The following is a 27,948-nucleotide window of genomic DNA, read 5'->3' as shown; positions in this document are numbered from 1 at the left end:
TTTTGTCTTTTGAATGAATAAAATGGGTCCATATTTCCACTTGCCACTTTCTATTTCATGAAATCCTTTTAAATCATGAATTTAATATTCATCTAAGGGTTTAATTGTGTCAACAACCTCATGGTATCTCCTCATGCAAAATTTCTTCCAGATATGAAGAAAAGGTCTCGAACAATATGTACATTGAGAAATGTAGTGCAAGCAACAACTTGTACATGTTTCAGAAAAGTATAAATAAGATAAGGTAGAGGTATTTACCACATTGAAAAATTGAGAGAAAGAAATCCAAAATAACGGTGAACTTACAAGTTTTCAATAGGTTGAAAGGAAATTGTACAAAGAATCAATACAATCATATGGACATGTATGCCCATATGGAGCAGTACAATGCTTGTACAACTTCTGCCATTATTTTTTGTGTAGATCATATACTTCATTTTGAGATGATTATGATGACAATGCATTGTTATTTTAGTAACTTGTAGAGGTTTCCTTGAGGTATGCAAAGCTGATTTTGAGAAGAAATTACTTATGTATCTACAAAACTATTTTTATTCTTCCACTGCGTAAATTTTCAATTATAGTGTAATTGATGCTATGATCTGAAAGTAATTTCTACATTACATTAAATTTAGCAATTGATCTATTTAACTTGGATCATATGGATAATAGTCAGCCAGAGTTGAATTTTTGTAATGTACTTAACCCCAAATACCTCAAAAGGTGCAATATGCCTCAAAATATGTGAAAATGTGTCCTTACCCCCAAAAATTTCTACTTCATGGGGAAACACATCTTCAAATAAAAGGAAGCTCTTCCATTAGGGTTATTTCTCACCCCTTCTTACCTGGAACATCCCCCAACCACCTCCTTGAAGAGGGTGTCCAACCTCAAGACTCAAGTGGGCCTTTGACCAAACCCATGTGTAACTTAGTGCTACATGGCATGATCTCAAGTTGGGTGTTCATCTTGTAAAGCTCCCTTTTTGCTTAGATCCTTAATACACATGGTCTTAAGCCCTAGTTTTAACCTAAGAATAAGGATATCCATCAATGACATGACAAAAGAGAATGTAATACATGTAACCATTCCTCCAACTACATGTAAAACATGCCCGAATGGATCCTCATAGTGAAATGCATCTCTGGAAGAACCTTCATCAAACCAACCATACACCTTCTATATGCTTGTTCTTCCCTTAGATGATGAAGAGTTCTCAGGCTTGATGGATTTCAAATGCAGATAACATCCCAAACTGGTACAACCTCCCCAATAGTGTTTTTTCCTTGCACATCGTAGCATACCTCTAGAAAAACGAGTGTTTTTGTCCCCCGCCTTTAACCATATAACATGGTTTTTTAGTCGCCATGTCTCCTCATGTAGTCTAAGGATGTATCATTTACGAGCCTCCAACTCCCATAAATCGTCAATTTGTGCCCATGAAAGAAATCCAAAATCGAATAAAGTAATTTATGTGAACCATCTTTGCCTCAATCTCCTCCAGCTCTTTCCGATGTGCAACCATTTTTTCTCGCTCCCATATCTTTACCACCCTCTTGAGGATGTAAAGCTTCAAGGAAACTACCTCCATCCAAGATAATCCATCATCTACAAATAACTGGGACCATGATTTACGAACTGTCTTGCAAAAATCCTCGTCGGCCAGCCAGGTTTTGTTGAACTTGAAGATCAATCCTTTCCACATCCTATTTCCCTTCCACTGTAAAATGATCAGAGTGTGGTCAAAGAGAGTTGTCAGAGAGACCCAAGATCACATATACCCCATCATGTCTAGGAGATTTGGATGAACTAAAAATTGGTCCAACCTTGTTGCAATGTGTTTGATACCAACCTTGTAGTTCCTCCAAGTCAACACAATGGGCCGTAGATATATATCCACCATAGAGTTTGTATATATAATTTTGTGCTATTCATATATCAATTTTAATTCTAAATCCACAAAGTGTTGAGGGGTCAAATTTATAAATGTGTAACATTTCTCAAGATATATACTAAAAAAGAGGGGATCAAATTTCTACGTGTAAACATTTCTTAAGTTATATACTCAAGAAGAGGTTTACATCTTTAGTGATTTGATTTCTTTTGATACTTGGTTTATTTATAATTAAAATGGATCTTTGTTGGTTTAGAAATTAACTTAGATCCATTTTAATCCTAGATATATGAAACTTTCAAAAGAATCAAATCCCTTATCAAAATATTTTCTCAAATTTTACACTCAAAAAATAATTTATACCTTTACAAATATCACTTTAAATGTCTAATAAATTTAACTTTAAAATAAATATAAATTAAATATACAACTTTTCCATTTAAATCTTTAAACAAATACTCTTTTTTATTACAACTCTCTTTTTTTTTCTCTTTAATAATAATACAATATCTCCTAGAAAATATTAAAAACTTCATTATTTCTAATTTTATTTTTAATAAAAAATCTAAATTATATATATATATATATATATATATATATATATATATATATATATATATATCTTATTTACTATTAAAAATATTATAATAAACTAATAAAATTTATATTTTAATGTACAAAAAATAAAAATAAAATTCGAATCCGGAAAAAGTCCAAACCTCTTAAAATTTATATACCCACTTGCAGGGAAAAAGCATCTATTTATCTTTTGCTTCCTCTGAGCACCAAAGTCATGACAATCAACATCATTTCCCTCTGATCCCCTCCATGGAAACCCTTAGCTTCTACAATTAATTTGTTGGTGTGCGCCCTCCACTCTACGAAAACTCCAATTCATGCAATCAATTTCATCTAATCTTAGCAACTGAAACATCTAAAACATGCGGCTCCCACTAAACCTTTTGTATTCATACCATTCCCAACTGTTATTGTGCTCGAATCGGGACAAATGGAGAGGAGTGCGTGCACCATTTCCTATGTGTTATATCTAGCAAAAATGATGCAGATGTTAGGGTTTCAAACTCTGACGGGGTTGGTTAAGCAGAAAGAAGTTGATCTCTCTCCAGCAAGTCCTTTGACTCCCATAGTCACAGCTCCAACTGGCCTAGCTAGGCCCTTGAGGCTAGTCTAATGCGATGATAAGGGCAAGTTTAGAATGGAACCCAAGGTTGTTGCCACTCTACAGCTCATGAAAGGGCCTCTTGATGTTGTTTATATCTATGATCGGGCATGTCAAGGGAAGAGCTTCATTTTAAATCAGGTTGGATGTCAAAATATTTTGTGGAAGATATTTGTTTCTTTGCTGGAAAATACATAGTAATATATTTCATTAAATTTGAAAAATAATATTGTGTTTACTATGGCATACTTTGTAGAAATTTAACAGGCTATGGTGTAGAAGCTAGGGCATTTAAGATCATGTAGTTGATAGGGCATTCAAGATCATGTAGTTTGATGCAAGCCAAAAGACAAAAGCACTTTCTAATTTAATTCCTGAATGTAGAGCCACCATTTTTTAGGGTCAAAGAGGGGATTCCACTTTTTCAAATACATGTGTGAAATGTCTTATGCTAGGGTCCTTGTGAGAGCTAAGGTGAGGGCAAGGTATTATAGAAAAATGAATATTCAAAAACTTCTCACCACTAGTAATAAGAACACCTGGGCTCTGTCCTTGCACTAGAGGAACTTTAAGAAAGTACCTTGATGCATCTTTCACATGTAAATAGGGATTTAGAGCACATCTTTCACTCATGGATATTTGCAGCTGAATTTCCATTGGTAGATAGTCTTTAACACAAACCTTGGTTAAGGGCTTTGATAAAAGGTTTTTTACTGTTCGAGTAAAAATAATTCTTTATACAGATGGTGCAAAGTAAGGGATGGATGTTTAGCGAGGTAGTGGGATTGGAACTAGTTCTGCTACTGGTGTGGACTCAACCACAAGGCGTGCCTGCCTCTCCGTGAGCAAGAAGCAAGGGTTAACCTTCTCCTAATCAAGGCGAGCAAGTCCTCGAACTATTTCATAGTTAAGGCCCACCCAGCCTTAGTAATGAAACCTTCAAATTCACAAATGACTTCTTTTTATGATTCTATACCTACCATGAGCGTGTATCAATGATCTAAACTGAAGTCATAAGCTCTACTGAATTCAATTAATTGAATATTCAAAGAAAAAAAAACGAAAAAACATTTCTTATTCAATTTTCTTCCTGATTCAGTCCATTTCCCAGTTGTAATAAGGCTATCTGTAAGATGAATCAACCTTTAAAAAACCTTGTTTTCTCATGTTGAACAAGTACTGCAGCCATATATTTGATTCTGTTGGCTAGGAATTTAGCTAATTCCTTATAGGAGACATTAAGAAAAGTAATTGGTCTCCTATTGTACTCTATTTCCAAGGCCCCTTGACACATGCTTAAGGGTTCCTTGTCAAGGAAAAGCTAAGGGATCAAGTAGAATTCACAAGGTAATGCATCAAAACGTGACTAATCATCTTTTATCCATTCTTCTTAGCTTCCAATAGTTCATGCTCCTTGGCTTCATTTCTATTAGAATCACTCCTAAGTAAAGATTCTTTGTATTAGTGCTTAAAAATGTCCTTTATTCTATTCCTATATTTTTTCATCACCCTACTATCCTCCTAAGATCTTTAGTTGTGATGATGATGATCCAAGATCTCCTTACCAATGATTACTAGTGATAAGAACACACACAAGGAAAGATAGAGACACAAAATGGAAAGAAAGCACTCTATTCATTACTTCGGACTCTCAGAGAGGGCTAATATAATATCAAAAAAAATAATGATTTCCATATTGGTTTCAGTTGGGTTTTCTTTAGTCAATTAAAATATATTAAAATAATAGCTAAATTAACTGCTCTAATTAAGGGTGGGATCTAGTTGCCTTGAATAAGTGAAGATGTAGGTAACTAGCTATGAATAGGCTTCAAGGGTCATCATACATGGTTCTCTCAAAAACTTGTTTTTATCTTAAACGTTTATTTTTTTTTGTAGTGTCATTGTCCTTGGTAGCAACTTTTCCTAATTTTAGTCCCTTTCACATTATAACACTTAAACTTGAGCTGTCAATACACTTGGGATTTCAAATAACCATTATGGTAAAAATAACTAGCTGGACACTAATGAAATCGTGCACTAAGATAGATTGTCTATATCTACTGGTGAAGATGACATAAGGCCTATCCATCTATGCTTACAGTATAAATGTTGTTCTTTGTTGACTAGACCATCCATGGCAACCCACTGTTTCCAATAGTTTTTTCTTGAGATTGATTTCTAAAATGTCCGATGTCTGAAATCTCCAACATAGAATTCAAATGTTTCCTATTTTTCCTTTTCATGGCCTTGAGAGTTCTGGCTCTATCCCCAGTTCAGTGATCAGTCTAGTGAACAAATATTTAAATCATCACCAACGATTCACTGAGCTATTGGTAAGGACTGGTACATCCAATCCCACAAATGTGTTATGCCAACAAGTCATTTGAAGTGTACACAACAAAAACCACATATTGTTCTAGCAATCAAAGCTGTCATTTAAGAACATCTGGCAAGCGGGCCTTACCCACTATCTAGAATGAAAGATGCCAACAAAGGGGATACTGCACATGTTGTCCGTCCTTGTCATTCTACATTGAGAATCCCATCACTTAGATTTCCTGCAAAAGAAGAATATTTGACCCAATGTTTATTGAGAGCTTGAATTCAATTTTTTGGGGTGCCTTCAACATTACAACACATAAGATGAATTACGATATAAGATGGGAAGTCATCACCTCATGGAGTTTAAAATTGTCGCTTCTCTTGATCTCATCTCCCATGGAAACACCTAGTAAGGGAAATGGGGAAGACATGCCATACAAACATGAGCAATGTCTTGGAAATTGGTAATTTGAGGATATTGGTTTTTCTTGTATAGGTCGGCAAAATTCATGGATTTTATGAATATTTTCATAAGATTCTCATTTTTCCTTTATTTTTTTCAATGAAGCAGTTTACCTATATAAATGATTTGGTGAAAGGCAAGTGGAGCAAGCATGAGTAAGTTAAGATAGCTTATTTAAGAATATGGATCTATCCTAAGGGTTGCTAGCAAATTTCAGAGAGATTCCATGTCAAATTAACTTCAACACAAAGGTGAGAATTTGGCCCTGAAATATTACTTTTGTATTTTCCCACTAACACTCGACCAATGGTTTAATGATTTTTTTAATAGACGCTTGATCTTCAAATTATTGGATACTCGATTCAAAGTAGATACCAGTGCTAAGACATATAATCTGGTGAGAAGTCATTATTCCATGATAGAACATAAGTTGTAGTCCTTGCAATCATCCAAGTTCAAAATAGTAGCAGAACCCAAGCTACTGTCTCTTCACATTAAAAATCTAGAAAAATATAGCCTTTCCAGGCCTCAAGAGGACTCAACAAGATGAGGCACTTTACCTGTATTGGTAAATCTTGAAGTATCGCAATAGGTTGCTCTTTGTGGCAACATGAAGCTCTCTAAGGGTAATTTTTTTCCTTGACAACTATACTCTTATTGTGGTGGCATTTAAAACGTGTGGAGTATTGGGGGGGAAATCATGCAATGTGGCATTGGTGATCACTAGGTTAACCATTGCCACTGCTAATTGGTTTCTCAGTTCTGATGCTGATGTAGTTGTTGGGTTGAATAACCTTACAACCACAAATCATTCTCTTCCAATTGCTGCTGAAATACACTCTCCTTTTATTTTCCAAGGAAATCCTTGCAAGGAAACCTCTGATAACTTCCTTGTATTTTGCAGATGGCACCCAGTGTAAACCTGTTGGTGCTGATTACAGTTCCCAACCCAGTAGGGACATTGTGTGAGGCACACAATAGAGACAACTGGTGCACGAGATCAACCCAGAGACACCTGCATGAAGCTCAAGGCACTCCACTCAAGCTATCCTACCAGGCTAACTGAAATATTCATGGTAAAATGGAATTTTTTTAGGAGAGACATATAAATGGGAATTTGCAATGCTGATCTTGAAATATATTATTTTGGGCACCTCCTTCATAAATCTAAACTATTTGAAGTCACCATTACATTGCAGTGGATTCTAGAGTGTGTATATTTATGAGATAATTAATACCACTCATAGGAATTTGATGGTGTCAGGTTTCATGCCCTTGTAGATATCTGACTGTAAGCAATGTTATCACAATTAAAATTCTAGTTCATTTAAAGCCTAAGTTGTTACAAATATATCACCTCAACCACCTGTTTGGTTTTGGTACAAGAGAAATCTTTATCTTGAAACGTTATATAATAAAATAAAAGCTTTTCCTGAAATTTTTTGTTGCAGTCAATAACAATTCCATCTCTCTGGCTTGTGGTATGTGGTATATCTTGAATTTTTTTATTCTAAATTGGATGCTTTTGCCAAAAATAACCTTGAAGGAGACATCAATGTAGTTTGACCTCTAAAACAAGGAAGCATTGTCAATTAACATGAAGTAACCAATTTTAGGCCAGCATAAGGCCTTAACTGGGGCATTGAATTTTGGGATACTAAATGCACGCACTTTTATTCAATTTCAACTATTTACTTACCAGTGTACCTTAAGGCACTCCAGTCAAACCTTGCGGGGAAACCTCTAAGAATTTCCTTGTATTTTCGAGATGGCACCCAGCGTAAACCTGTTGGTGTTGATACTAATAATAGTCATACCTATTTAAGTGAGATTTTAGAACGTTGTGTTCCATATTTCAAGATCCTTGAAATGATCTTTATTTGACATGAACCCCCTTTCCTTTAATACCAGAATCTCAAAGATGCACAAAGGTTGATCCTTTACCTTCAATAACATCTGCCCAATGGAAAACCCCAAACACTACTCTTTTTCAAACCCTCTTGATTGATTCCATAAGGTTCGAGGAGACTTCACCTTTTGTATCCTTTTATACTTATCTGTGAGATAAAAAAATTCATAATACAAGGGTGAAGGCATGTCAATGAGCTCAAGAATAATATTATATATATGTGAGCTTAGATGCTAGGAACTTTATAGCTCCAGATATGATTTTATATAAACCTTCAACAAAGAAGGAATTTCGAGTGAGACACTATATCCAAACCAAATTCAAGGGTGATTTCATAATAGAAGATTTGACCCTAAAGCAACCAAAGCTTCCTAGTTGTAGTCATGAAAAGAGGCCTTAGATATAGATAATTTGACCAACAATTTGATATAGATCTCTATCCTAGAGAAGCTTGATTACTGAGGCCTTGATATCATTTCCTTTCTGGGATCTGTAACATAGAATTTTGTAGTATGAGTTTCAGTGCTACACGATGACTAATCTTTGAAGAGGAAGGAGGTAAAAATTGTTAGAAAACATCTTGTGGTTGCTTTCTTCCTTGCTTGGGATTGCCCTCACATTAGCTCTGACAACGAACCTATCATAAGACATTTCCCCCCATCCCCAAGTATGATTTTTCGAAGTCAAGATAAGTCCTGAGGTCATCCCCTATACACCAAAAGACATATTCCATCCAACGTTGAAGGGGGAGGCTCGGGAGCCTAAACCATATTGGTCATGCATCTAGCTCTCATTCCATTTGGCTTAGATACCAATAACAATCACACCTATTTAAATGAGATTTTAGAATGTTGTGTTTCATATTTCAAGATCCTCAAAATGATCTTTATTTGTCATGAACCCCCTTTCCTTTGATACTAGAATCTCAGAGACGCACAAAGGTTGATCCTTTACCTTCAATAAGCATCTTCCCAATGGAAAAACTCAAACACTACTCTTTTTCAAACCCTCTTGATTGATGCCACAAGGGCTAAGGAGACTTCATCTTTTGTAGCCTCTTATTCTTCTCCGTGACATAGACAAAGCCCTAATACAAGGTGGAAGGCATGTCACTGAGCTCAAGAATAATATTATATATATGAGCTTAGATGCTAGGAACTTTATAGCTTCATATATTATTTAATATAAACCTGCAACAGAGAAGGAATTCCAAGTGACACTATCTCCAAACCAAATTCAGCTCAAGGGTGATTTCATATAGAAGATTTGACCCTAAAGCAACCAAAGCTTCATGGTTGTAGTCATGACAAAAGTTTTTAGATATAAATAATTTGACCAACAATTTGACAAAGATCTCTATCCTAGAGATTCTTGATTGATGAGGCCTTGATCTCATTTCCTTTCGAGCATCTGCAACCTAGAATTTTGCAGTAGGAGTTTCAATACTTCACGATAACTAATCTTTGAAGAGGAAGGAGGTCAGAATTGTCAGAAAACTTCTTGTGATTTCTTTGTTCCTTGCTTGGGCTTGCCCTCACCTTAACTCTGATACCTTTCCCTCACCTTAGCTCTAATACCTTGCCCCCACCTTAGCTCTGATACCATTATAGCGGGGCAATCCAGAATGGTGCCCCCTGTTGGGCCTGCACTAGGTCACTACTGCCCAAACCTTATGACATTCTACAAAGATTTTAATGTCCTCAATCAACACTACAAGCCCGAGACATCCCATACTCCTCATTTCTTATAAAGACAATACCTTTCAATTCATAGTCAAGATACCCTTAGTGACATGGTATTTGAAAAAGGATGCAGGAATTGAGTCAGGAAATGGTAAGCCCAATCACCAGGTTGTAGCCACACTAAGCCTCAAACACATCTATGAAATTGCAAAGGTTAAACAATTTGATGCTTATTGTGAGTATATGCCGCTGGAATCAATCTGCAAGTCGATAATTAGTACAACCACGACTATGGGGATTGAGGTTAAGAAAGAGTTAGGTTAATTGATTCCTCAATTTGTTACTTCAAGCTTAGTGGTGGGGTTACAATACCATTTTTGGGTTTTTGATGCGGGATAATGTGATTATTATGTCCTTGCCAAAGCTCAAAAACTGATACTCAGAGGGCTTAATAGATGAAGCCAGATGTTTTGACTGTCTGTCTCATTGAATACACATTTTTATTGATTATTGAAGTGGCATATGTTATCAAGGACATTTTTATTTTAGAAAATAATAGTGTGATTGGTATTAAGTACGTTTTAGTTCCCCATTGTGATGCAATTTTAGGTAGAGAATCAATATGTTTTGGGCATTTCTTTATTATTAATGTAGATTTTAATAAGATTATTTGAACATATCAATTGAAATATATTTCAACGTTAGGTCCCTATAATACTAGTGATTACCCCATTACTATTGTAGTTGTATCCCTTATTAATATTGTTGTGCCCCTATTTGTCCCTATATTGTTATTATTGTGCCCCATAGAATCCCTCTATTGTTATTTTTGTGGCTATATATTATTATTATTAGGTCGGTTGGGTTGTATTGTGACTCCTTAGACTCCTATATATAGAAAGGAGGTTTTTTCATTTGAATCCTCAAAGAATCATTCATTTGTGTAATGTAAAGGAGGTTGTCCCCTTGAAGATGCTAAATTCTAAGGAGTTGATCTATCTTTTCTATCTTTTTGTGAGTTGGTTTCATAACATTTGGTATGAGAGCTTTGAATTCTAGGGTTCCGCTACTCCAAATAGGTCATCGTGGAATTTTTGCTATAACATTTTTTCTGCAATGTTTCAAAAGCGAAAAAAAACCTATTTGAGACGAAATTGCACTAATCCTTGGTTACAAATTTTAGAGCTTTTCACACTATATTTGTGGAGATATGATCTGAGGAAGTTGGTATTTTTGTAGACTCCTCATTTACATTCCAAATAGGTGACCTAGGGAAAATTGTCATAACCTTCTCTATAAGCATCAGATTGAAATTTCATAAGAAGTTACCGAAAGAGGATGGACTATAGTTTCTTGTATATATTTTTAGAGCTAGAGGTCGAAACAGGGACACGTGGCATGTCATATGTTGGGCCGTTAATATGCCATTATTATTATCACTTTTGAACACTTATTCCACCCATTTCTACCATTCTTCATCACGTCATTTATTATAATTTATTATTTAAATCCATTTTTAATGATTTATGCTCTTATGAATGAATATTATTTATTCTCCTTTATTTCTAATAAATTGATGATTATGCATGAATTTATCAATGATAGTTTTAATAAATTAGTTGTAACACTATTCACCATTTTTAGCCTCCAAGATAATTTCCAGATTGAAGATTTGATCATTAAAAGTGCCAACTCAGAAATTCGCAAGAATAAGAAGTGACAGTTTTGCGGTTGATATTCTGAGCAAATGAAGCAGAATCTGGAAAATCTGGAACATGGGTTTTGTCCGGAATGGACCCAATTAACTTTGGTGAAAAACAGTTTGCCCAAATTCGGCTTGTACTGAGAGAAACATAGGGTTCTCTGAGCATGATTTTCTCAGATTTGTTGTTACGGCCGTCCTCCAAATTTCAGTTGCAAAGCCAAATTCGTCTTGCTCTTGTTGAAAGCTGGATGGAAATATATATTCTTGTTTATCAATCGGTTGGAAACAATCTAATTTCGTAATAGAAATCATGTTGTACTTATCTTGATTGTAACTGCTCTCTGATCTCTCTTTATTTAAATCACAACAGAGATAAGAGAGGGGGTGATTTCAGGGTGATTTCGGGGTGATTTCAGAGGGATTCGAATGATGGAATTGGGGATGAATTAGAGATTCAGAATTGAGGATAGCAGAGAGAATGGATAATGGCTAAGAGATTGAGAGATTTCTTGTTGTAATCCACTGTAACTCTGCTCTGATATTTTAATATAAATCTAGTTGCCATTTCATCCTTGATCCTGAAGTAACCCAACAGCATCTGCTGGCGGCTAAGGGCCCAACCTCTGGTGGAGTATGCTGCTGTTGTATTATATCTTTATGCTTCACGTGTGGTTTGATTTATTTCTTTTACTCTTTTCAGTAATCTGATGCACTTTACTGTTTTACATATCAGCGCTATTAGATATACTTGATTGGATACTATCGTTATCTGCAACAGGAATGCTATGTTATCATTTTAACTTTGTATCGAATTGCTGTTCCTTTTGATAATTGATATAACATTGTTGTTCCTTACAGATTGTCATTCGATTACAGATTAACCGCGTTGTATGTTCCTAAATTGGTACAACTGTATGATGTATTCTTAAATTGTGACTGTTGTTTATTCGAGATTGTTGTTCCGTTACAATTGTTGTTACTTTATAACTGTGATTCATGCATATTGTATCGAAGCTCGAATTACTGTCCCTTTTAATGATAAGTGTGTTGCGTGCTTGATTTGGATTGTTGTACATTCATATTTAGTTGCTGTTCCATTTCTGAATTGTTGTTTCATTTCAATTGCTGGTCTATTTCAAGATTGCTGATTTTTTGTTTCATTTACTTGCCATTTCTTAAGGACAGACTCAGGCTATAGTGAGTGTCAGTTTCTGCTATTTGGCTCCCAGACCTCTGATCTGCTCCCATCAGTTATGAAAGTGATAGGTTATTGCCACCAAACCCTTGGCTGATGTGCTTTTCTATTTCATTGTTATTTCCTTAACTTGCCATTTCATTTACATTCATCAAGGACGATCTCAGGCTGTAGTGAGCCCCAGCATCTGCTACCTAGCTCCCAGACCTTGGATTTGTTCTCATCAGTTATGAAAAGGATGGGTTATTGCTACCGAACCTTCGACTGATGCAATGCTTGGTGTGATTTAGCCTTTTGAAGTAGTTAAGTTGTAGACATGCACCTATTTACTTTGTTGTTCATTTCTATTGATTAATTGCACTAGTTTGCTTTTAAAGAAGTTTTCTTAGTTTACTTTCAATCACAGCTTTAGTTCAAGTTTGATTTCCTTTTGATTGCTTTAAAGTAGGACTCTCAGCTGTAGAGAACATTGGTTATTGCTTCCTCACTCCCAGATTGATTATCTTATTCTAGTTTGATTTCAATTGCATCAATCTCTAGAGGAATGAGTTATTGCTACTGTATCCTCAATTGATGTTTGCTGAGTGAATAGTTGGATTTCAGAGCAGTTGAGTTTATGTTTTTGTTAGATTTCTTTTTTAAGCATTCATTTACTTTTGCATTTTAAGCACTATACTACAAAACATTGCTCTTGAGTAAATAGCCGCCTCAGACTGAGTACACTCTTGAAATAAAAAGTCGTCCCTAGGTTGATAATTAATGTGAAGGTAATTAGGAGTTTAAAAGACACCTTTTTATCGCTCCACATTTTGGCGCCATTGCCGGGGAGAGGGTAGCCATTTCTAAAGAGTAGTGTAAATCTTATGAGTGCCTGCTAGGGAAGAGTTGGATCTTAAAAACGGAAGGTAAGAACCTGCGTGCGGAGCATGTAAAAGCCCTGCTCCACTGTCCGCTTTCCTAACAGATTTGCTGTTGTTTTGTTGTGTAGAAATAGATGTTTGAATTTTTGTGTGAATGATTAGGAAAAAATAGAAATTTTGAAAAATAAATCACATGATTTTACTCAAGTGGTGATGTAAGCACCACCCATTTCACTAACTAATTGACAGGAACATTAGAAGAAGGAGCTTCGAAGGAACACATGAAGAACATCTTCTGTTATGGTAAGAAATTGCCCAACATTTTTACTTTTGAATTTCCTGCTTAACTAATTCCACACCCTCACCGCAATAAACCAGTACAACATACTTACAGTGTTGAACTGCAAAATTTAGCCACCCTTCCCACCCATTCTATCTCACATGCGCCATCAGAGAAAACTTACAATGAGATTCAGAATGTTTTAAATTCAAAAATTGTAGAAGCTATGGAAATGAGGTTTCTTGTAGGTTGCACCAACAAACCATTTTAAAAGCTCAAGAACTTCATGGTATGATGGGAAATCAAGAAAGAAACGGATATATTGAAGATTGGTTTCACTCCATCACGTGTTTGCATCATCACTCCATACTTCAACAATTTTTGATACCATCTTTTCAAGGGAAGTTGACTTCTCATACCCTAATTTTTATCAACATGCATTTTTCAAATTTGGGTATGTGCATACGTAAAGCCCCAACTCTAAAATGGTTCCACTATAAATACTCTTATACATAAACATATTCGATTCTCAAAGAAGAGTAGGATAGTGGAAAAAATAAAATAAATTAAAATAAGGACATAAATAAATGTATTTTGTTTTTTTTGTAAAAATAGTTGTTTTTTTGTTGCAACACGCTATCGAAATCAACATCGGTGATAAATATTTCAATTTATTTGTGTATGTAGATGAATCATAATAGAAATAATAAGTTCTACAAACACTCATTTTCATTTTTATCACCAATTTGAAAAAATGCATGAGTATCATTTTTTTGGCTTGTGGGCTTGATGAACTTTCTGGAAAAACAGTCGGGACAGTCATGTTTTGAGGGACCAAAAGTGAATATTTTTAAAACTTGTTTTTACCCTAGATGGCCCTTGATGTCTACTTCCTAAGCCAATTTGAACCACTCAATTTGGATTTGAAACGAAAAAGTTAGAAACAAAACATTGACAGGGTGTCTAGTGTGCAGCTCAGGAACGGAGTTGGGACAGTCAGTTTTGGGAGGCATAAATGTTTGAATTTTTAAAACCTGTTACTATGGTAGATTTCCCTATGAATCTATCTTACAATACAATTGGAATCACTCATTTTTGATATCGTATGGGGAAGTTATGATAAAAATACTGACTGTCTATCGTAAATCAACACCCTTAAAACTATGTCTTTCCGGCTGTTCCTTACAGTATTTGACCTATCAATTCTTCTTCTCTTCAAAACCTATTTCTATTGGAGATAAAAAAAATGAATCTACTTTCATTTCCAATTTTAATCATTTGAATCCGACATCAAACGAAAATATTATGCTTGAAATATCAGCTGTTGGTCTAAGTGGGGTAATCGAAAATGACTCTGTAATGCAGGTTGTTCTAACTAAAATTGACATATCATATCATTGAATTTTTAAAACCTGTTTCTATTGGAGATATACCTTTGAATTATCTCTCATTTAGCTCTAGAATCAATCAATTTGGACAAAAAACAAAGAAGTTGTGATTAAAACACTGCTGGTTAGTATGGTCGACCACTGCTCTCCCGCAGGTGACAAATAAATTTTACTTTGTTATTTTATCCATGGATTTGTTCTACAGAGTAACTACTTGTTAGTTTTTTTACATAATTCTTGGATTAGGGGAGCCGTGCACCTCTCTTTCTCCATGATTTAATGTTTTATTGCAGGTAGACACTCGTTTTTTGCAGGTCCTAGGAGAAAAAGAATGTCAATTTATGGACGAGTGATTCTTGAAAGAAATTTTAGATGAAACAAAGGAATTTCATCCAACTCATTACCCAACAGATTCATAATAGAAGAAATGAAGAATTGATTTCCATTTGAAAATTCATGTCATGTCTTTGCTGCCAAAACATTTTTCCAATAAATCATTTTTTTGACATAACATCATAGCTGTTGTAACTTAATTTATTTATTTACATACTGTTTTTGTTGTTTCTTTTCTAATTTCTCTTATATTTTGTGCTTCAGGTGTTGCTTCATTCAAAGTGTAACTCATCCTCAGCATCAATACCGTGAACAACTAATTTGTTTTTTTGCATGTTTGCATTTTATGATTGTCCATTTTGTTGTTCATTTCTGAATGGAACAACACTTCTGCACTTTTACGTTTTGTTGTTCCTTTCTGAATGGAACATCACTTCTGCACTTTCACATTTTGATGTTCCTTTCTGAATGGAACAACACTTCTGCACTTTCACATTTTGTTGTTCCTTTCTGAATGGAACAGCACTTCTGCACTTTCACGTTTTGCTGTTTCTTTCTGAATGGAACAGCACTTATGCACTTTCACGTTTTGTTGTTCCTTTCGGAATGGAACAACACTTCTCCACTTTCACGTTTTGTTGTTCCTTTCTGAATGGCACAGCACTTCTGCACTTTCACGTTTTGTTGTTCCTTTCTGAATGGAACAACACTTCTGCACTTTCATGTTTTCCTGTTCCTTTCTGAATGGAACAACACTTCTGCACTTTCACGTTTTGCTGTTCTTTTCTGAATGGAACAACACTTCTGCACTTTCACGTTTTGTTGTTCCTTTCTGAATGGAACAACACTTCTGCACTTTCACGTTTTGCTGTTCCTTTATGAATGGAACAACACTTTTGCATTTTCACGTTTCGTTGTTCCTTTTTGAATGGAACAACACTTCTGCACTTTTCATTTTTGATGTTCCTTTTCCAAAGGAACGACACTTGCGTTTTTGTTGTTCCTTTTCCAAAGGAACGACACTTTTTATTTTTGTTGTTCCTTTTCCAAAGGAACGGCACTTGCGATTTTGCTGTTCCTTTTCCAAAGAAACGACACTTTTCATTTTTGTTGTTCCTTTTCCAAAGGAACGGCACTTGTGTTTTTGCTGTTCCTTTTCCAAAGGAACGACACTTTTCATTTTTGCTGTTCCTTTTCCAAAGGAACGGCACTTGCGTTTTTGCTGTTCCTTTTCTAAAGGAACAACACTTTTAGTTTTTGCTGTTCCTTTTTCCAAAGGAACGACATTTCCATTTTCACATTTTTTGGTGTGTATTTTTGCTTTTTTTTTTGTGCATTTCCTTTGTTGTTCCCTACAAGGAATAATACTTTTTTGAATGTTTTTGCTGTTCATTCAAAAGAGCAACACTTTGGGAATATTTTTGAGAGCAATCCTTTCCTTCCTCTTGTAGGATTACTCTTAGTTCATCTCAACCACATTTTATTGATTCCCTTTCATGGCATGAAGTACTCTACTTTTATGAGGACAAGAATTATGGATTCTTTTGAAGCAAAGTTAATATCATTCATGTTATGACCTTTAACATGACAACTCCTTGATGATAGCTTATTTTCAAAAGGGACACAATTATTTATATACTACTTTACTGCATTGTTTTCTGTTGAACATGATATTGATTGATCATCTTAATACCATGTTGGTTCCACCCTTCCTGGTTATAATCTTCTCTGTCTGTAATAAATGAGATTATGGGTATATTCTTCTATTGACATGTTCAACTTCTTCCAACATCTCTACTCTTAAGGAGTACTGAGCCTCCCTCATTTTATCATAAAAATATGTAATAACAACAAAATTTTGTTCGCAGATGGAGGATAGGGGGTCTCATTATGAGCCAGCCTACCATGTTCATAAGGTTGTAACAAAGTGACATTCCCATTATGGCCACCATTCCAAGGTTATGATCCATTAGATAATCAAATTATCCTTGGAACAAGAGGTCTCATCACGAGTCGGCCTGATCACTTTTGCTACATCCCAGTGAATGGCAGTATGATTATCTAGTTACCACGCCAGCACACTGATCTCTTCTGTAGAACAACACTGTAACTCTCCATTTATAAATTGAGGATCCTGGCTCATATGGGTTAAAAAGCAACCCTGCCGAGGCTATGGACGCCTGCTGGCAGCAGCGGCTCTGCTTATGGTATTGAAGTTATATCTTATCATCAATTATTATTATAATACCCTTTTCTTATTTTTTTCTTTTTATCGGAGAAGTTATTTCCTTAACTTTTTCCCTGTTTTGAACCTTTATGCATGAGAAATTGTTTTATCATCAATCACATCATTTTCAGCTAGAATACCGTCAGCAAAGCATCTTTTTAGCATATTGTTGTCCTTTTTCATTTTGCATAAACTATCATCAATCCAAAGTGTCCTATCTCTTATTCATAACTATCTTTACACACTTTGCTCTCAATATAACCATAACTTTCACCGTCTTATCATTGATAAGTGTACTCTGCTTCATTTACTGATATATTGTTCATTCCATTGCCTTGCCGTCAGCACCACACCTTTCATATGCTTTATGGTTATGGAACCCATTTTCCAATTGGAGGGGGGAATGTATGCATTATGGGATTGCATGCGATATGATTACTGCACTTTGCCATACCTTGTTGATTTGACAACATATTAGTATTGCATGTATACATAAGTTTTTCTAATTGAAATTTTGCATGCATCTTGTCTGTTGCTATTCAAAGCTAACACTATGGATTCAAGAACATTGTATGCAAAATAGTGATTTGTTTACAGGAGAACAACAAGTATGGGCAAAATTCTATTCGTAGCATGACCACACTATTGCACTTAACAGAAGAGGCTCGCGAACGTGAACAATTCTTCAGACATGGTGTGCTTACCTGGATTCCACCTTTTGCGTCACTTTCCGCACCCACTCAGCTTCAACAACTGCCAATCCATATATGTCATTTCACATTTTTCTTTTTGGAGGAAAACTCGAGGTAAAATAGCATAATTTTCTAATTTATTAAGAATTTAGGAGAATTTAATGAAAATCCATTTTGAGCATTATTTATCATCCTTCATTCCACATCTTTACAACTTCCCCTTTTTTCAGTAGCATATCATTTTCGAGTGTGGGGGAGTGTTCCTTCATTTCTTTCTTATGACCACGTCATTCATATTCTTTATCATCCATTGCTATTCTTATCATTCTCAACACCTCTCTTATTCCATGTTGTTTTACACCAAGCATAGAATTCAACAGATAGTAGCAACCGCCTCTATTTGTTTTCTAGCATCGCATGAGGGCATGCTAATTTTTCAAAGAGGGGGAGGAATTGCTACACATGATGGATGTTTTCTATTTTCTTTCTCATTTAAGGCATACAATTTCAGTGTAGAAATTGATTTCCATAATATTTTTAAAACTATGAACTCAATTCTTGTAATCTCTAGGAAACACAGACATACTATTAAAATACACATACCTAGATAAATTCAAGATAAATTGGTTCATAAAATTTCGGAAATCATGCACTCTCACCTACAGCCATTTTGTTTATATCTCATGATCCGTGCATCAAAACAATCCGATTTTTGGATCATAAAGGCATTCATATATTATAAATTTACTTGCCAAATTTCAACAAAAGTTGGTTTGTAGTTTTTGAGAAAATGGTTAATGAAGTTTGTTGTTACTTATATCATATTTTGTTGCAACTCCATATATACATATAATTGAATGTCAATGTAAAAATTGTTATGCCTTCATCAAGACTACTAAAAGTGAATATTCATTAATTAAGGAAGAATTCATTTGTTCTATCCATTTCATGAGCTGAGATGAACATATTTTTTTATTGCTTGGTTAACACATGGGTTTTTGTCTTTGGGTCGCATGAGGACATGCAATATATTCAGTTTTCGTTGCATGAGGACATGCAACATATTGAGTGTGGGGGTATGTTGGGCCGTTAATATGCCATTATTATTATCACTTTTGAACACTTATTCCACCCATTTCTACCATTCTTCATCACGTCATTTATTATAATTTATTATTTAAATCCATTTTATAATGATTTATGCTCTTATGAATGAATATTATTTATTCTCCTTTATTTCTAATAAATTGATGATTATGCGTGATTTTATCAATGATAGTTTTAATAAATCAGTTGTAACATTATTCACCATTTTTAGCCTCCAAGATAATTTCCAGATTGAAGATTTGATCATTAAAAGTGCCAACTTAGAAATTCGCAGGAATAAGAAGTGACGATTTTGTGGTTGAGATTCTGAGCAAATGAAGCAGAATTTGGAAAATCTGGAACATGGGTTTTGTCCAGAACGGACCCAATTAACTTTAGTGAAAAACGGTTTGCCCAAATTTGGCTTGTACTGAGAGAAACACAGAGTTATTTGAGCACGATTTTCTCACATTTGTTGTTGCGGTCGTCCTCCAAATCTCAGCTGCAAAGCCAAATTCGTCTTGCTCTTGTTGAAATCTGGATGGAAATATATATTCTTGTTTATCAATTGGTTGGAAACAATCTAATTTTGTAATAGAAATCATGTTGTACTTATCTTGATTGTAACTGCTCTCTGATCTCTCTTTATTTAAATCACAACAGAGATCAGAGAGGGGGTGATTTCAGGGTGATTTTGGGGTGATTTCAGAGGGATTCGAATGATGGAATTGAGGATGAATTAGAGCTTTAGAATTGAGGATGGCAGAGAGAATGGATAATGGCTGAGAGATTGAGAGATTTCTTGTTGTAATCCACTGTAACTCTGCTCTGATATTTTAATATAAATCTAGTTGCCATTTCATCCTTGATCCTGAAGTAACCCAGCAGCATCTGCTGGCGGCTAAGGGCCCAACCTCTGGTGGAGTACGCTGCTGTTGTATTATATCTTTATGCTTCATGTGTGGTTTGATTTATTTCTTTTACTCTGTTCAGTAATCTGATGCACTTTATTGTTTTACATATGAGCGCTATTAGATATACTTGATTGGATACTATCGTTATCTGCAACATGAATGCTATGTTATCATTTTAACTTTGTATCGCATTGCTGTTCCTTTTGATAATTGATATAACATTACTGTTCCTTACAGATTGTCATTCGATTACAGATTAACCGCGTTGTATGTTCCTAAATCGGTACAACTGTATGATGTATTCTTAAATTGTGACTGTTGTTTATTCGGGATTGCTGTTCCGTTACAATTGTTGTTACTTTATAACTGTGATTCATGCATATTGTATCGAAGCTCGGATTACAGTCCCTTTTAATGATAAGTGTGTTGCGTGCTTGATTTGGATTGTTGTACATTCATATTTAGTTGCTGTTCCATTTCTGAATTATTGTTTCATTTCAATTGCTTGTCTATTTCAAGATTGTTGATTTGTTGTTTCATTTACTTGCCATTTCTTAAGGACAGACTCAAGCTGTAGTGAGTGTCAGCTTCTTCTATTTAGCTCCCAGACCTCTGATCTGCTCCCATCAGTTATGAAAGGGATAGGTTATTGCCACCAAACCCTTGGCTGATGTGCTTTTTTATTTCATTGTTATTTCCTTTACTTGCCATTTCATTTACATTCATCAAGGACGATATCAGGCTATAGTGAGCCCTAGCATCTGCTACCTAGCTCCTAGACCTCGGATTTTTTCTCATCAGTTATGAAAAGGATGGGTTATTGCTACCGAACCTTCGACTGATGCAATGCTTGGTGTGATTTAGCCTTTTGAAGTAGTTAAGTTGTAGACATGCACCTATTTACTTTGTTGTTCATTTCTATTGATTAATTGCACTAGTTTGCTTTTAAAGAAGTTTTCTTAGTTTACTTTCAATGGCAGCTTTAGTTCAAGTTCGATTTCCTTTTGATTGCTTTAAAGAAGGACTGTCAACTGTAGAGAACATTGGTTATTGCTTCCTCGTTCCGAGATTGATTGTCTTGTTCTAGTTTGATTTCAATTGCATCAATCTCTAGAGGAATGAGTTATTGCTACTGTATCCTCAATTGATGTTTGCTGAGTGAATAGTTGGATTTCAGAGCATTTGAGTTTATGTTATTGTTAGATTTCTTTTTTAAGCATTCATTTACTTTTGCATTTTAAGCACTATACTACAAAACATTACTCTTGAGTAAATAGCCGCCTCAGACTGAGTACAATCTTGAAATAAAAAGTCGTCCCTGGGTTGATAATTAATGTGAAGGTAATTAGGAGTTTAAAAGACACCTTTTTATCGCTCCACATCATACAAGTTCGCTCTATTGAACTAGTCTATAATCAGGTCATTGTGGGAGATTTGGCATAACTCTTCCTTAGAGAATCCAATTTGGATCAGATTGGTGGCACTGGAAATAGGAAACGGAGGGCTATTGTAGAGTGCAATTTTAGAACTGGATGATCTGAAATTACATAGATACATCAGAGGCAATATCGAGCTCCTAGAAAGCGAAAAAAGGTGTGTAGATTTTTTTAAATTTTTGCTTAAGCTTGGTTTGAAAAATTATTTTGGAGGAATTCAAAGGGCATAGTAGAGCACTATTATCGGTAAATGATGCCCCGAGCAAAGAAAATGAAAACACCTAGTAAGCAACCTAAAAGCTCTAGCATGACTCATGAAGAAGAGGAAGAAATGCTATATGATATATCAAAATTACAAGACCAAGTGCAACAAATGTCACTCTCACAAAAGCTAACAGAAGCTAAGATAAACAGCGTGGAATCTAAGATAAAGGGCATGGAAGCTAAGATGAATGGCATGGAAGCTAAGATGGATGATTTGAAGATAGATTTGAAGAAAGATTTGACGACAGGCATGGAAAATTTGAAGACAAATTTGAAAAATTTTCTACAAGAAATACTTACTAATGGTGAAAGGGTGGTAAAGGAAACTCATGATGCAAAAAAAGAAATGTTAATCATGATTTCATAGATTCTAATGTTCGATTGAAGACCCGCCATATTCCAAAAATCGATATGAGGAAGTTTGATGGCAAAGATCCCACAACATGGATATTATAGATGGAGCAATTTTTCGACCTTAATAATTTTCAAAACACACAAAAGGTACGTATTGAACTTTATATTTGGAAACAAATCAGTTTGTATGGTATCAATGGCTTTGCTTTCATAAGAATTGATAGCACATTATGAGGATACAAAAGGCAACACTTTTTTTATCCAATTGATAAGTCTCAAACAAAAGGGTTCAATAATGGAGCACATTGAGGAGTTCCAAAAATTGAACATAAGGGTAAAAAATATTCCAGAGAAGTATAGGATTGACGTGTTCATAGGGACTTTAAAGGACAATATCCAACATGATGTTCACCTTTGGCAACCTAATTCATTAGAGAAGGCATTTAGGTTAGCAAGAAAAATGGAAAGAAAAATTATAGAAACCAGGAAGCATATGACTCACAACTATAAAGATGGAAGTGTTGTTGCCCCTAGTCTTCCACCACCTATAACGTTGACACCACAACAATTGGAAGAAAAAAGAGAAAAAGGGCTGTGTTACAGTTGCGATAGAAATACACTAAAGGTCATAAGTGTGCTGAGAAGAAATTATTCTACATAGATTGTGATGAGGAAGAAGAAAAGGAGCAAGAAAGGTCAAAAGAAGAGGATATACTCCAGGAAAAAGGCCTAGATAAAGAAGAAATGAATCCAACCATATCTTGCAATGCATTGGCTGTAATTACCACTCCTCAAACCAACAAGATAGAAGGACAAATCAAGAAGAAAAAGGTAATAGTGTTGATTGATTCAGGAAGTACCCACAATTTTATTCATTGTAAGGTAGCAACAGAATTTAATTGCTTCCTATATCCAACACCAGAGTGTCAAGTGATGGTTGCAAATGGAGGAACAATAAATTGCTCTGGAAAGTGCCATAATATCAAGCTATCCATGGGAGAATATGTATTGACTAGCCCAATGCTTTACATTCCAATGGGAGGTGCTAATGTTGTACTAGGAGTCCAATGGCTATAATCCTTGGTACAATAGCTTTTAATTTTCAAGAAATTTTCATGAAATTTTCTACGGAAGGAAAGGAAGTTGAATTAAGGGGTATTGCAGGGAAACGGGGAAAGATAATCAGCTCTAACGGTATGACGAAGTTTCCAAAAAAGGAACAAAGAGGTGTAATTGCACAATTATGTTCACTAGATGTTTCCACATTGGAATCATCTATTTCTCTAGTTCTCCAAAAAGTATTGGACAATTAGTCCAAGGTATTGTAGACTCCCAAAGGTCTCCCACCTATTCGTGATCATGATCATGCTATTCATCTAATTCCAGGAAGTGTTCCTCCAAACATCAGGCCTTACAGATATCCCTATGCCCAAAAGAGTGAAATTGAATGTATGGTTGCAGAAATGTTAGAGGCTGGTATAATTCAACCTAGTCAAAGTTCTTTCTCTACTCCAGTAGTATTGGTGCACAAGAAGGATGGATCATGGCACATGTGTCCAGATTATAGGGAGCTCAATAAGCTCACTATTAAGATAAGTTTCCCATTCCTGTCATTGATGAATTGCTAGATGAATTGCATGGATCAATTTACTTCACCAAGTTGGATCTTCGTTCAGGATATCATCAAATAGGAATGCAGACTGAAGACATTCTGAAAGCAGCATTTAGAACTCATGAGGGTCATTATGAGGTCATGCCTTTTGGCCTTACCAATGCACCTTCTACATTTCAAGGTTTGATGAATTCCATTTTCAAACCCCTAGGAAATTTATGTTAGTATTTTTTGGTGATATACTAATGTACAACAAGTCTTGGAAGGATCATGTTGAACATGTTAACAGGGTGCTACAACTATTGGAGGAGAAACAATTATATGCAAAAAGATCCAAATGTTTCTTTGGAGTACAAGAGGTGGAATATCTGGGTCATATTGTATCTCATGAAGGAGTTAAGGTAGACCCTAGCAAAATTAAAGCCATTAAGGAATGGAAAATCCCCACATCCATAAAGCATCTGCGAGGATTTCTCAGGTTGACAGGGTATTATCACAAGTTTGTTAAGAATTATGGGAGAATAGTAGCACCTCTAACAACTTTATTGAAGAAATATGCATTTTCATGGACTCCAAAAGCAACAAAGGCCTTCAAACATCTTAAAGAGGCAATGTGCCAAGCCCCGCTCTTAGCTACACTGGACTTGACAAAAACCTTTATTGTGGAATGTGATGCTTTAGGAAATGGAATTGGTGTTGTTTAAATGCAAGATGAAAGACCCATTGCTTTTGAAAGCCGTCCAATCAAGGGAAAGTTTTTACACAAAGCTATTTATGAGAAGGAAATGTTGGCAATAATACATGCGCTTAAGAAATGGCGACCCTACCTAATGGGGAGACACTTCAAGGTAAAAATGAATCATGGTAGCCTTAAATACTTTTTAGAACAAATATTATTGTCTGAAGAGCAACAAAAGTGGGTCACAAAGATGTTGGGTTATGAATTTGAAATTATCTACAAAAAAGGGAAGAAAAATGTGGTGGTAGATGCACTCTCAAGAAAAGATGAGGATGTGGAAGCATTTTTGTGCACCATTTCTATTATCCAACCAGATTGGATAAATGAAGTAACGGAGGAATGGAAGAATGATGAAGAAGTGTGGGCACATATTCGACAGTTACAACAAAATTCCAGTACATCTGATACATTTAGTTGGCAAAATGATTCGTTATGGTACAAAGATCGCTTATACCTCTGTAAGAATTCCCAACTCAAACAAAATATTCTTATGGAATTGCACGTTTCTCCCTTAGGAGGGAACTCAGGATTTTTAAAAACTTACCACTGGGCTAAGAAGGAAGTTTTTTTGGATGGCCTTAAATCAGATATTCAAAAGTTTGTGGCAAATGTTTGGTTTGCCAACAAAATAAAGTTGAAACAATTAAGACCCGGGGTCTATTACAACCTTTATCCATTCCAAGCCAATGTTGGGAGGAGGTTTCAATGGATTTTATCACAAGTTTACCCAAGTTTGAGGGAAAGAGTGTCATAATGGTGGTAGTTGACAGACTTACCAAGTATGCACACTTTTGTGCATTATCACATCCATTTAAAGCCAATACAGTTTCTACTGCATTTATTGAAACAAATAAAAAGTTACATGGAAGCCCAAAGGTTATTGTAAGTGACAGAGATCCCATTTTCACTGGAAATTTTTGGACATAATTATTTTCTTTTCATGGTATTCAGTTAGCTCATAGCTCATCTTATCATCCTCAATCTGATGGGCAAACTAAGATAGTAAACAAATGTTTGGAAGGATATCTTCACTGCTTTTCATCTGATAAACAGACACAATGGTTCAAATGGTTTCCTCTAGCCGAATTGTGGTATAACACTTCCTTCCATACCGCAACAAAAATGACCCCATTTATGTCACTTTATGGATGTCAGCCACCATCCATCACATCATATTTACGAGAAAATTTTAAGGTTCAAGGAGTGGAACATCACATCGAACATCAACAACAAGTCCTCCAACTCTTAAAGGATAACCTAGTGTTGGCACAAAATAAAATGAAACAACACAGAGATCAACATCACAGCGAATGAAGTTTTGAATGTAGTTGATTGGGTATTCCTACAACTACAACCATATAAACAAATGTCCCTTAAGCAAGCTAAGAAGGATAATAAATTATCACCAAAGTATTATGGCTTGTACAAGGTGTTGTAAAAGATTGGTAATATGGCATACAAATTGGAGCTTCCTACAGCTTCTCGAGTGCACCCAATTTTCCATGTTTCATGTTGAAAGAAGGTTATAGGCAACAAGCTCCCAGTTCAAACAATATTGCCAGAACTTGATGAGGAAGGAAAAATTATATTGGAACTAGAAGCAGTCACATAAACAAGAACTTGATAGCTATGAAATCGATCAATTTCAGAGTATCTCATCAAGTGGAAGAACCTATCTGCTGAAGATTCCACATGGGAGGATGGGAATTTTATACAGAAGCATCTAGAACTACTCAAGCATTGAGGACAAGACTTTTTTGAACAAGAGGGGCATGTTAGGTCTGTATAATACTAGTGATTACCCCATTACTATTGTAGTTGTATCCCTTATTAATATTGTTGTGCCCCTATTTGTCCCCATATTGTTATTATTGTGCCCCATAGAGTCCCTCTATTGTTATTTTTGTGGCTATATATTATTATTGTTAGGTCAGCTAGGTTATATTGTGACTCCTTAGACTCCTATATATATATAAAGGAGGTTTTTTCATTTGAATCCTCGAAAAATCATTCATTTGTGTAATGTAAAGGAGGTTTCCCCCTCAAAGAGGCTGAATTCTAAGGCATTGGTCTATCTTTTCTATATTTTGTGAGTTGGTTTCATAACACTCAACCTCTAGTTATTTGTCTACAATAATAACTAAACAACCTATAATTACATTTACCAAACCCTAGAATGCGGCAGAGCTCGCTAGAGAGAGATGAATGAAATTTGGTGCACATAGAGGGAAGCTCAATGAAATTCGGTTTGACAGGAGAACCTACATGTTTCACTTTCCCAGAATTAATGTGGATGAAAGCACATATAGTGTCATGAAAAATTTGATGAAACATGGTTAAAACCTTTGTGACTCGATGTATCTCCTCGAGGAACTGAAATAACTGAGGTGCTATGTATTCTAATTGATCAATAAAAATGAGGGAGTTGAAGTGCTGAGAGATAGTAGTATAATCATCAATCACTTTGGCACTGATGAAAAACTGACCAAGGTATGGGGTAAAATCAAGAAAGAGATGACAAACATGAACCCCCAGTATATGAACCAATTGACATTGCCATTGATCGCCATCACCCTCTCTTTTCCTGATTTCACCCTAGACCTTGGTTAGTTCTTCATTGCCCTTTCCTTTATTGATCAACTAGAATATCAATTCCACATAGCACCTCAGTGGTTTCACTTCCTCAGGGAGATACAAGGAGTCACAAAGATTTTCCTCATGTCTCAACAATTTTTTCACGACACTAGATGTGCTTTCATCCACATTAATTCTATTGACAACAGAATTAATGTGGATGAGAGCACATCTAATGTCATGAAAAAATTGTTGAAATTTGTTGAAATGAGCAGTGATATATTTTAATTTAATATTTTTCACTTTTACTACAAATGGTTATCAAGAATATGTTCTTTTAAAATTTCTAACTAATTATAATCCTGTTTTGTAGGATTCCTTTTACTTCTGCCCTTTGATAGTTACTGTGTTATCTAATAAGTTGATTACAATCTTTCAGAATTGCCAAAAGTGTAGAAGCTTGTTATTACAGGGAAGGCGGTGGAAGGAAAAATATTGACTTCTCTCGAGATCATTCCAAAGAGTGAGTCACACCAAAACATAGAAGTACGAAAAAGATGTTAAATATCATTAGTTAAACTTATTTGGTTCCTCTCTCATCCTCATTTTTTTGTCGTTCTTGTTCTATATATTGTAAAAAGAAAAGAGAACACTTTGGTTTTCTTTTGTAAAATCTTTTTCCTCATTCTTTTGTCATTCTAGTTCTATATACTGTAGCAAGAAAAGAGGATGGTTTGATTTTATTGTGTGAGATATTCGTGTTTTCATATTCCCCCTCTTTTGTGCTTATTCATCATAGAGAGATTCAGATAAGGTACTAGCATGGAGTATCTATGATG

The sequence above is a fragment of the Pinus tabuliformis genome, chromosome 4_1, assembly GCF_031772625.1.
Source record: "Pinus tabuliformis cultivar Carrire ecotype Pingquan chromosome 4_1, CPIR1, whole genome shotgun sequence".
NCBI lineage: Eukaryota > Viridiplantae > Streptophyta > Pinopsida > Pinales > Pinaceae > Pinus > Pinus tabuliformis.
This window is presented reverse-complemented; position numbering follows the sequence as displayed.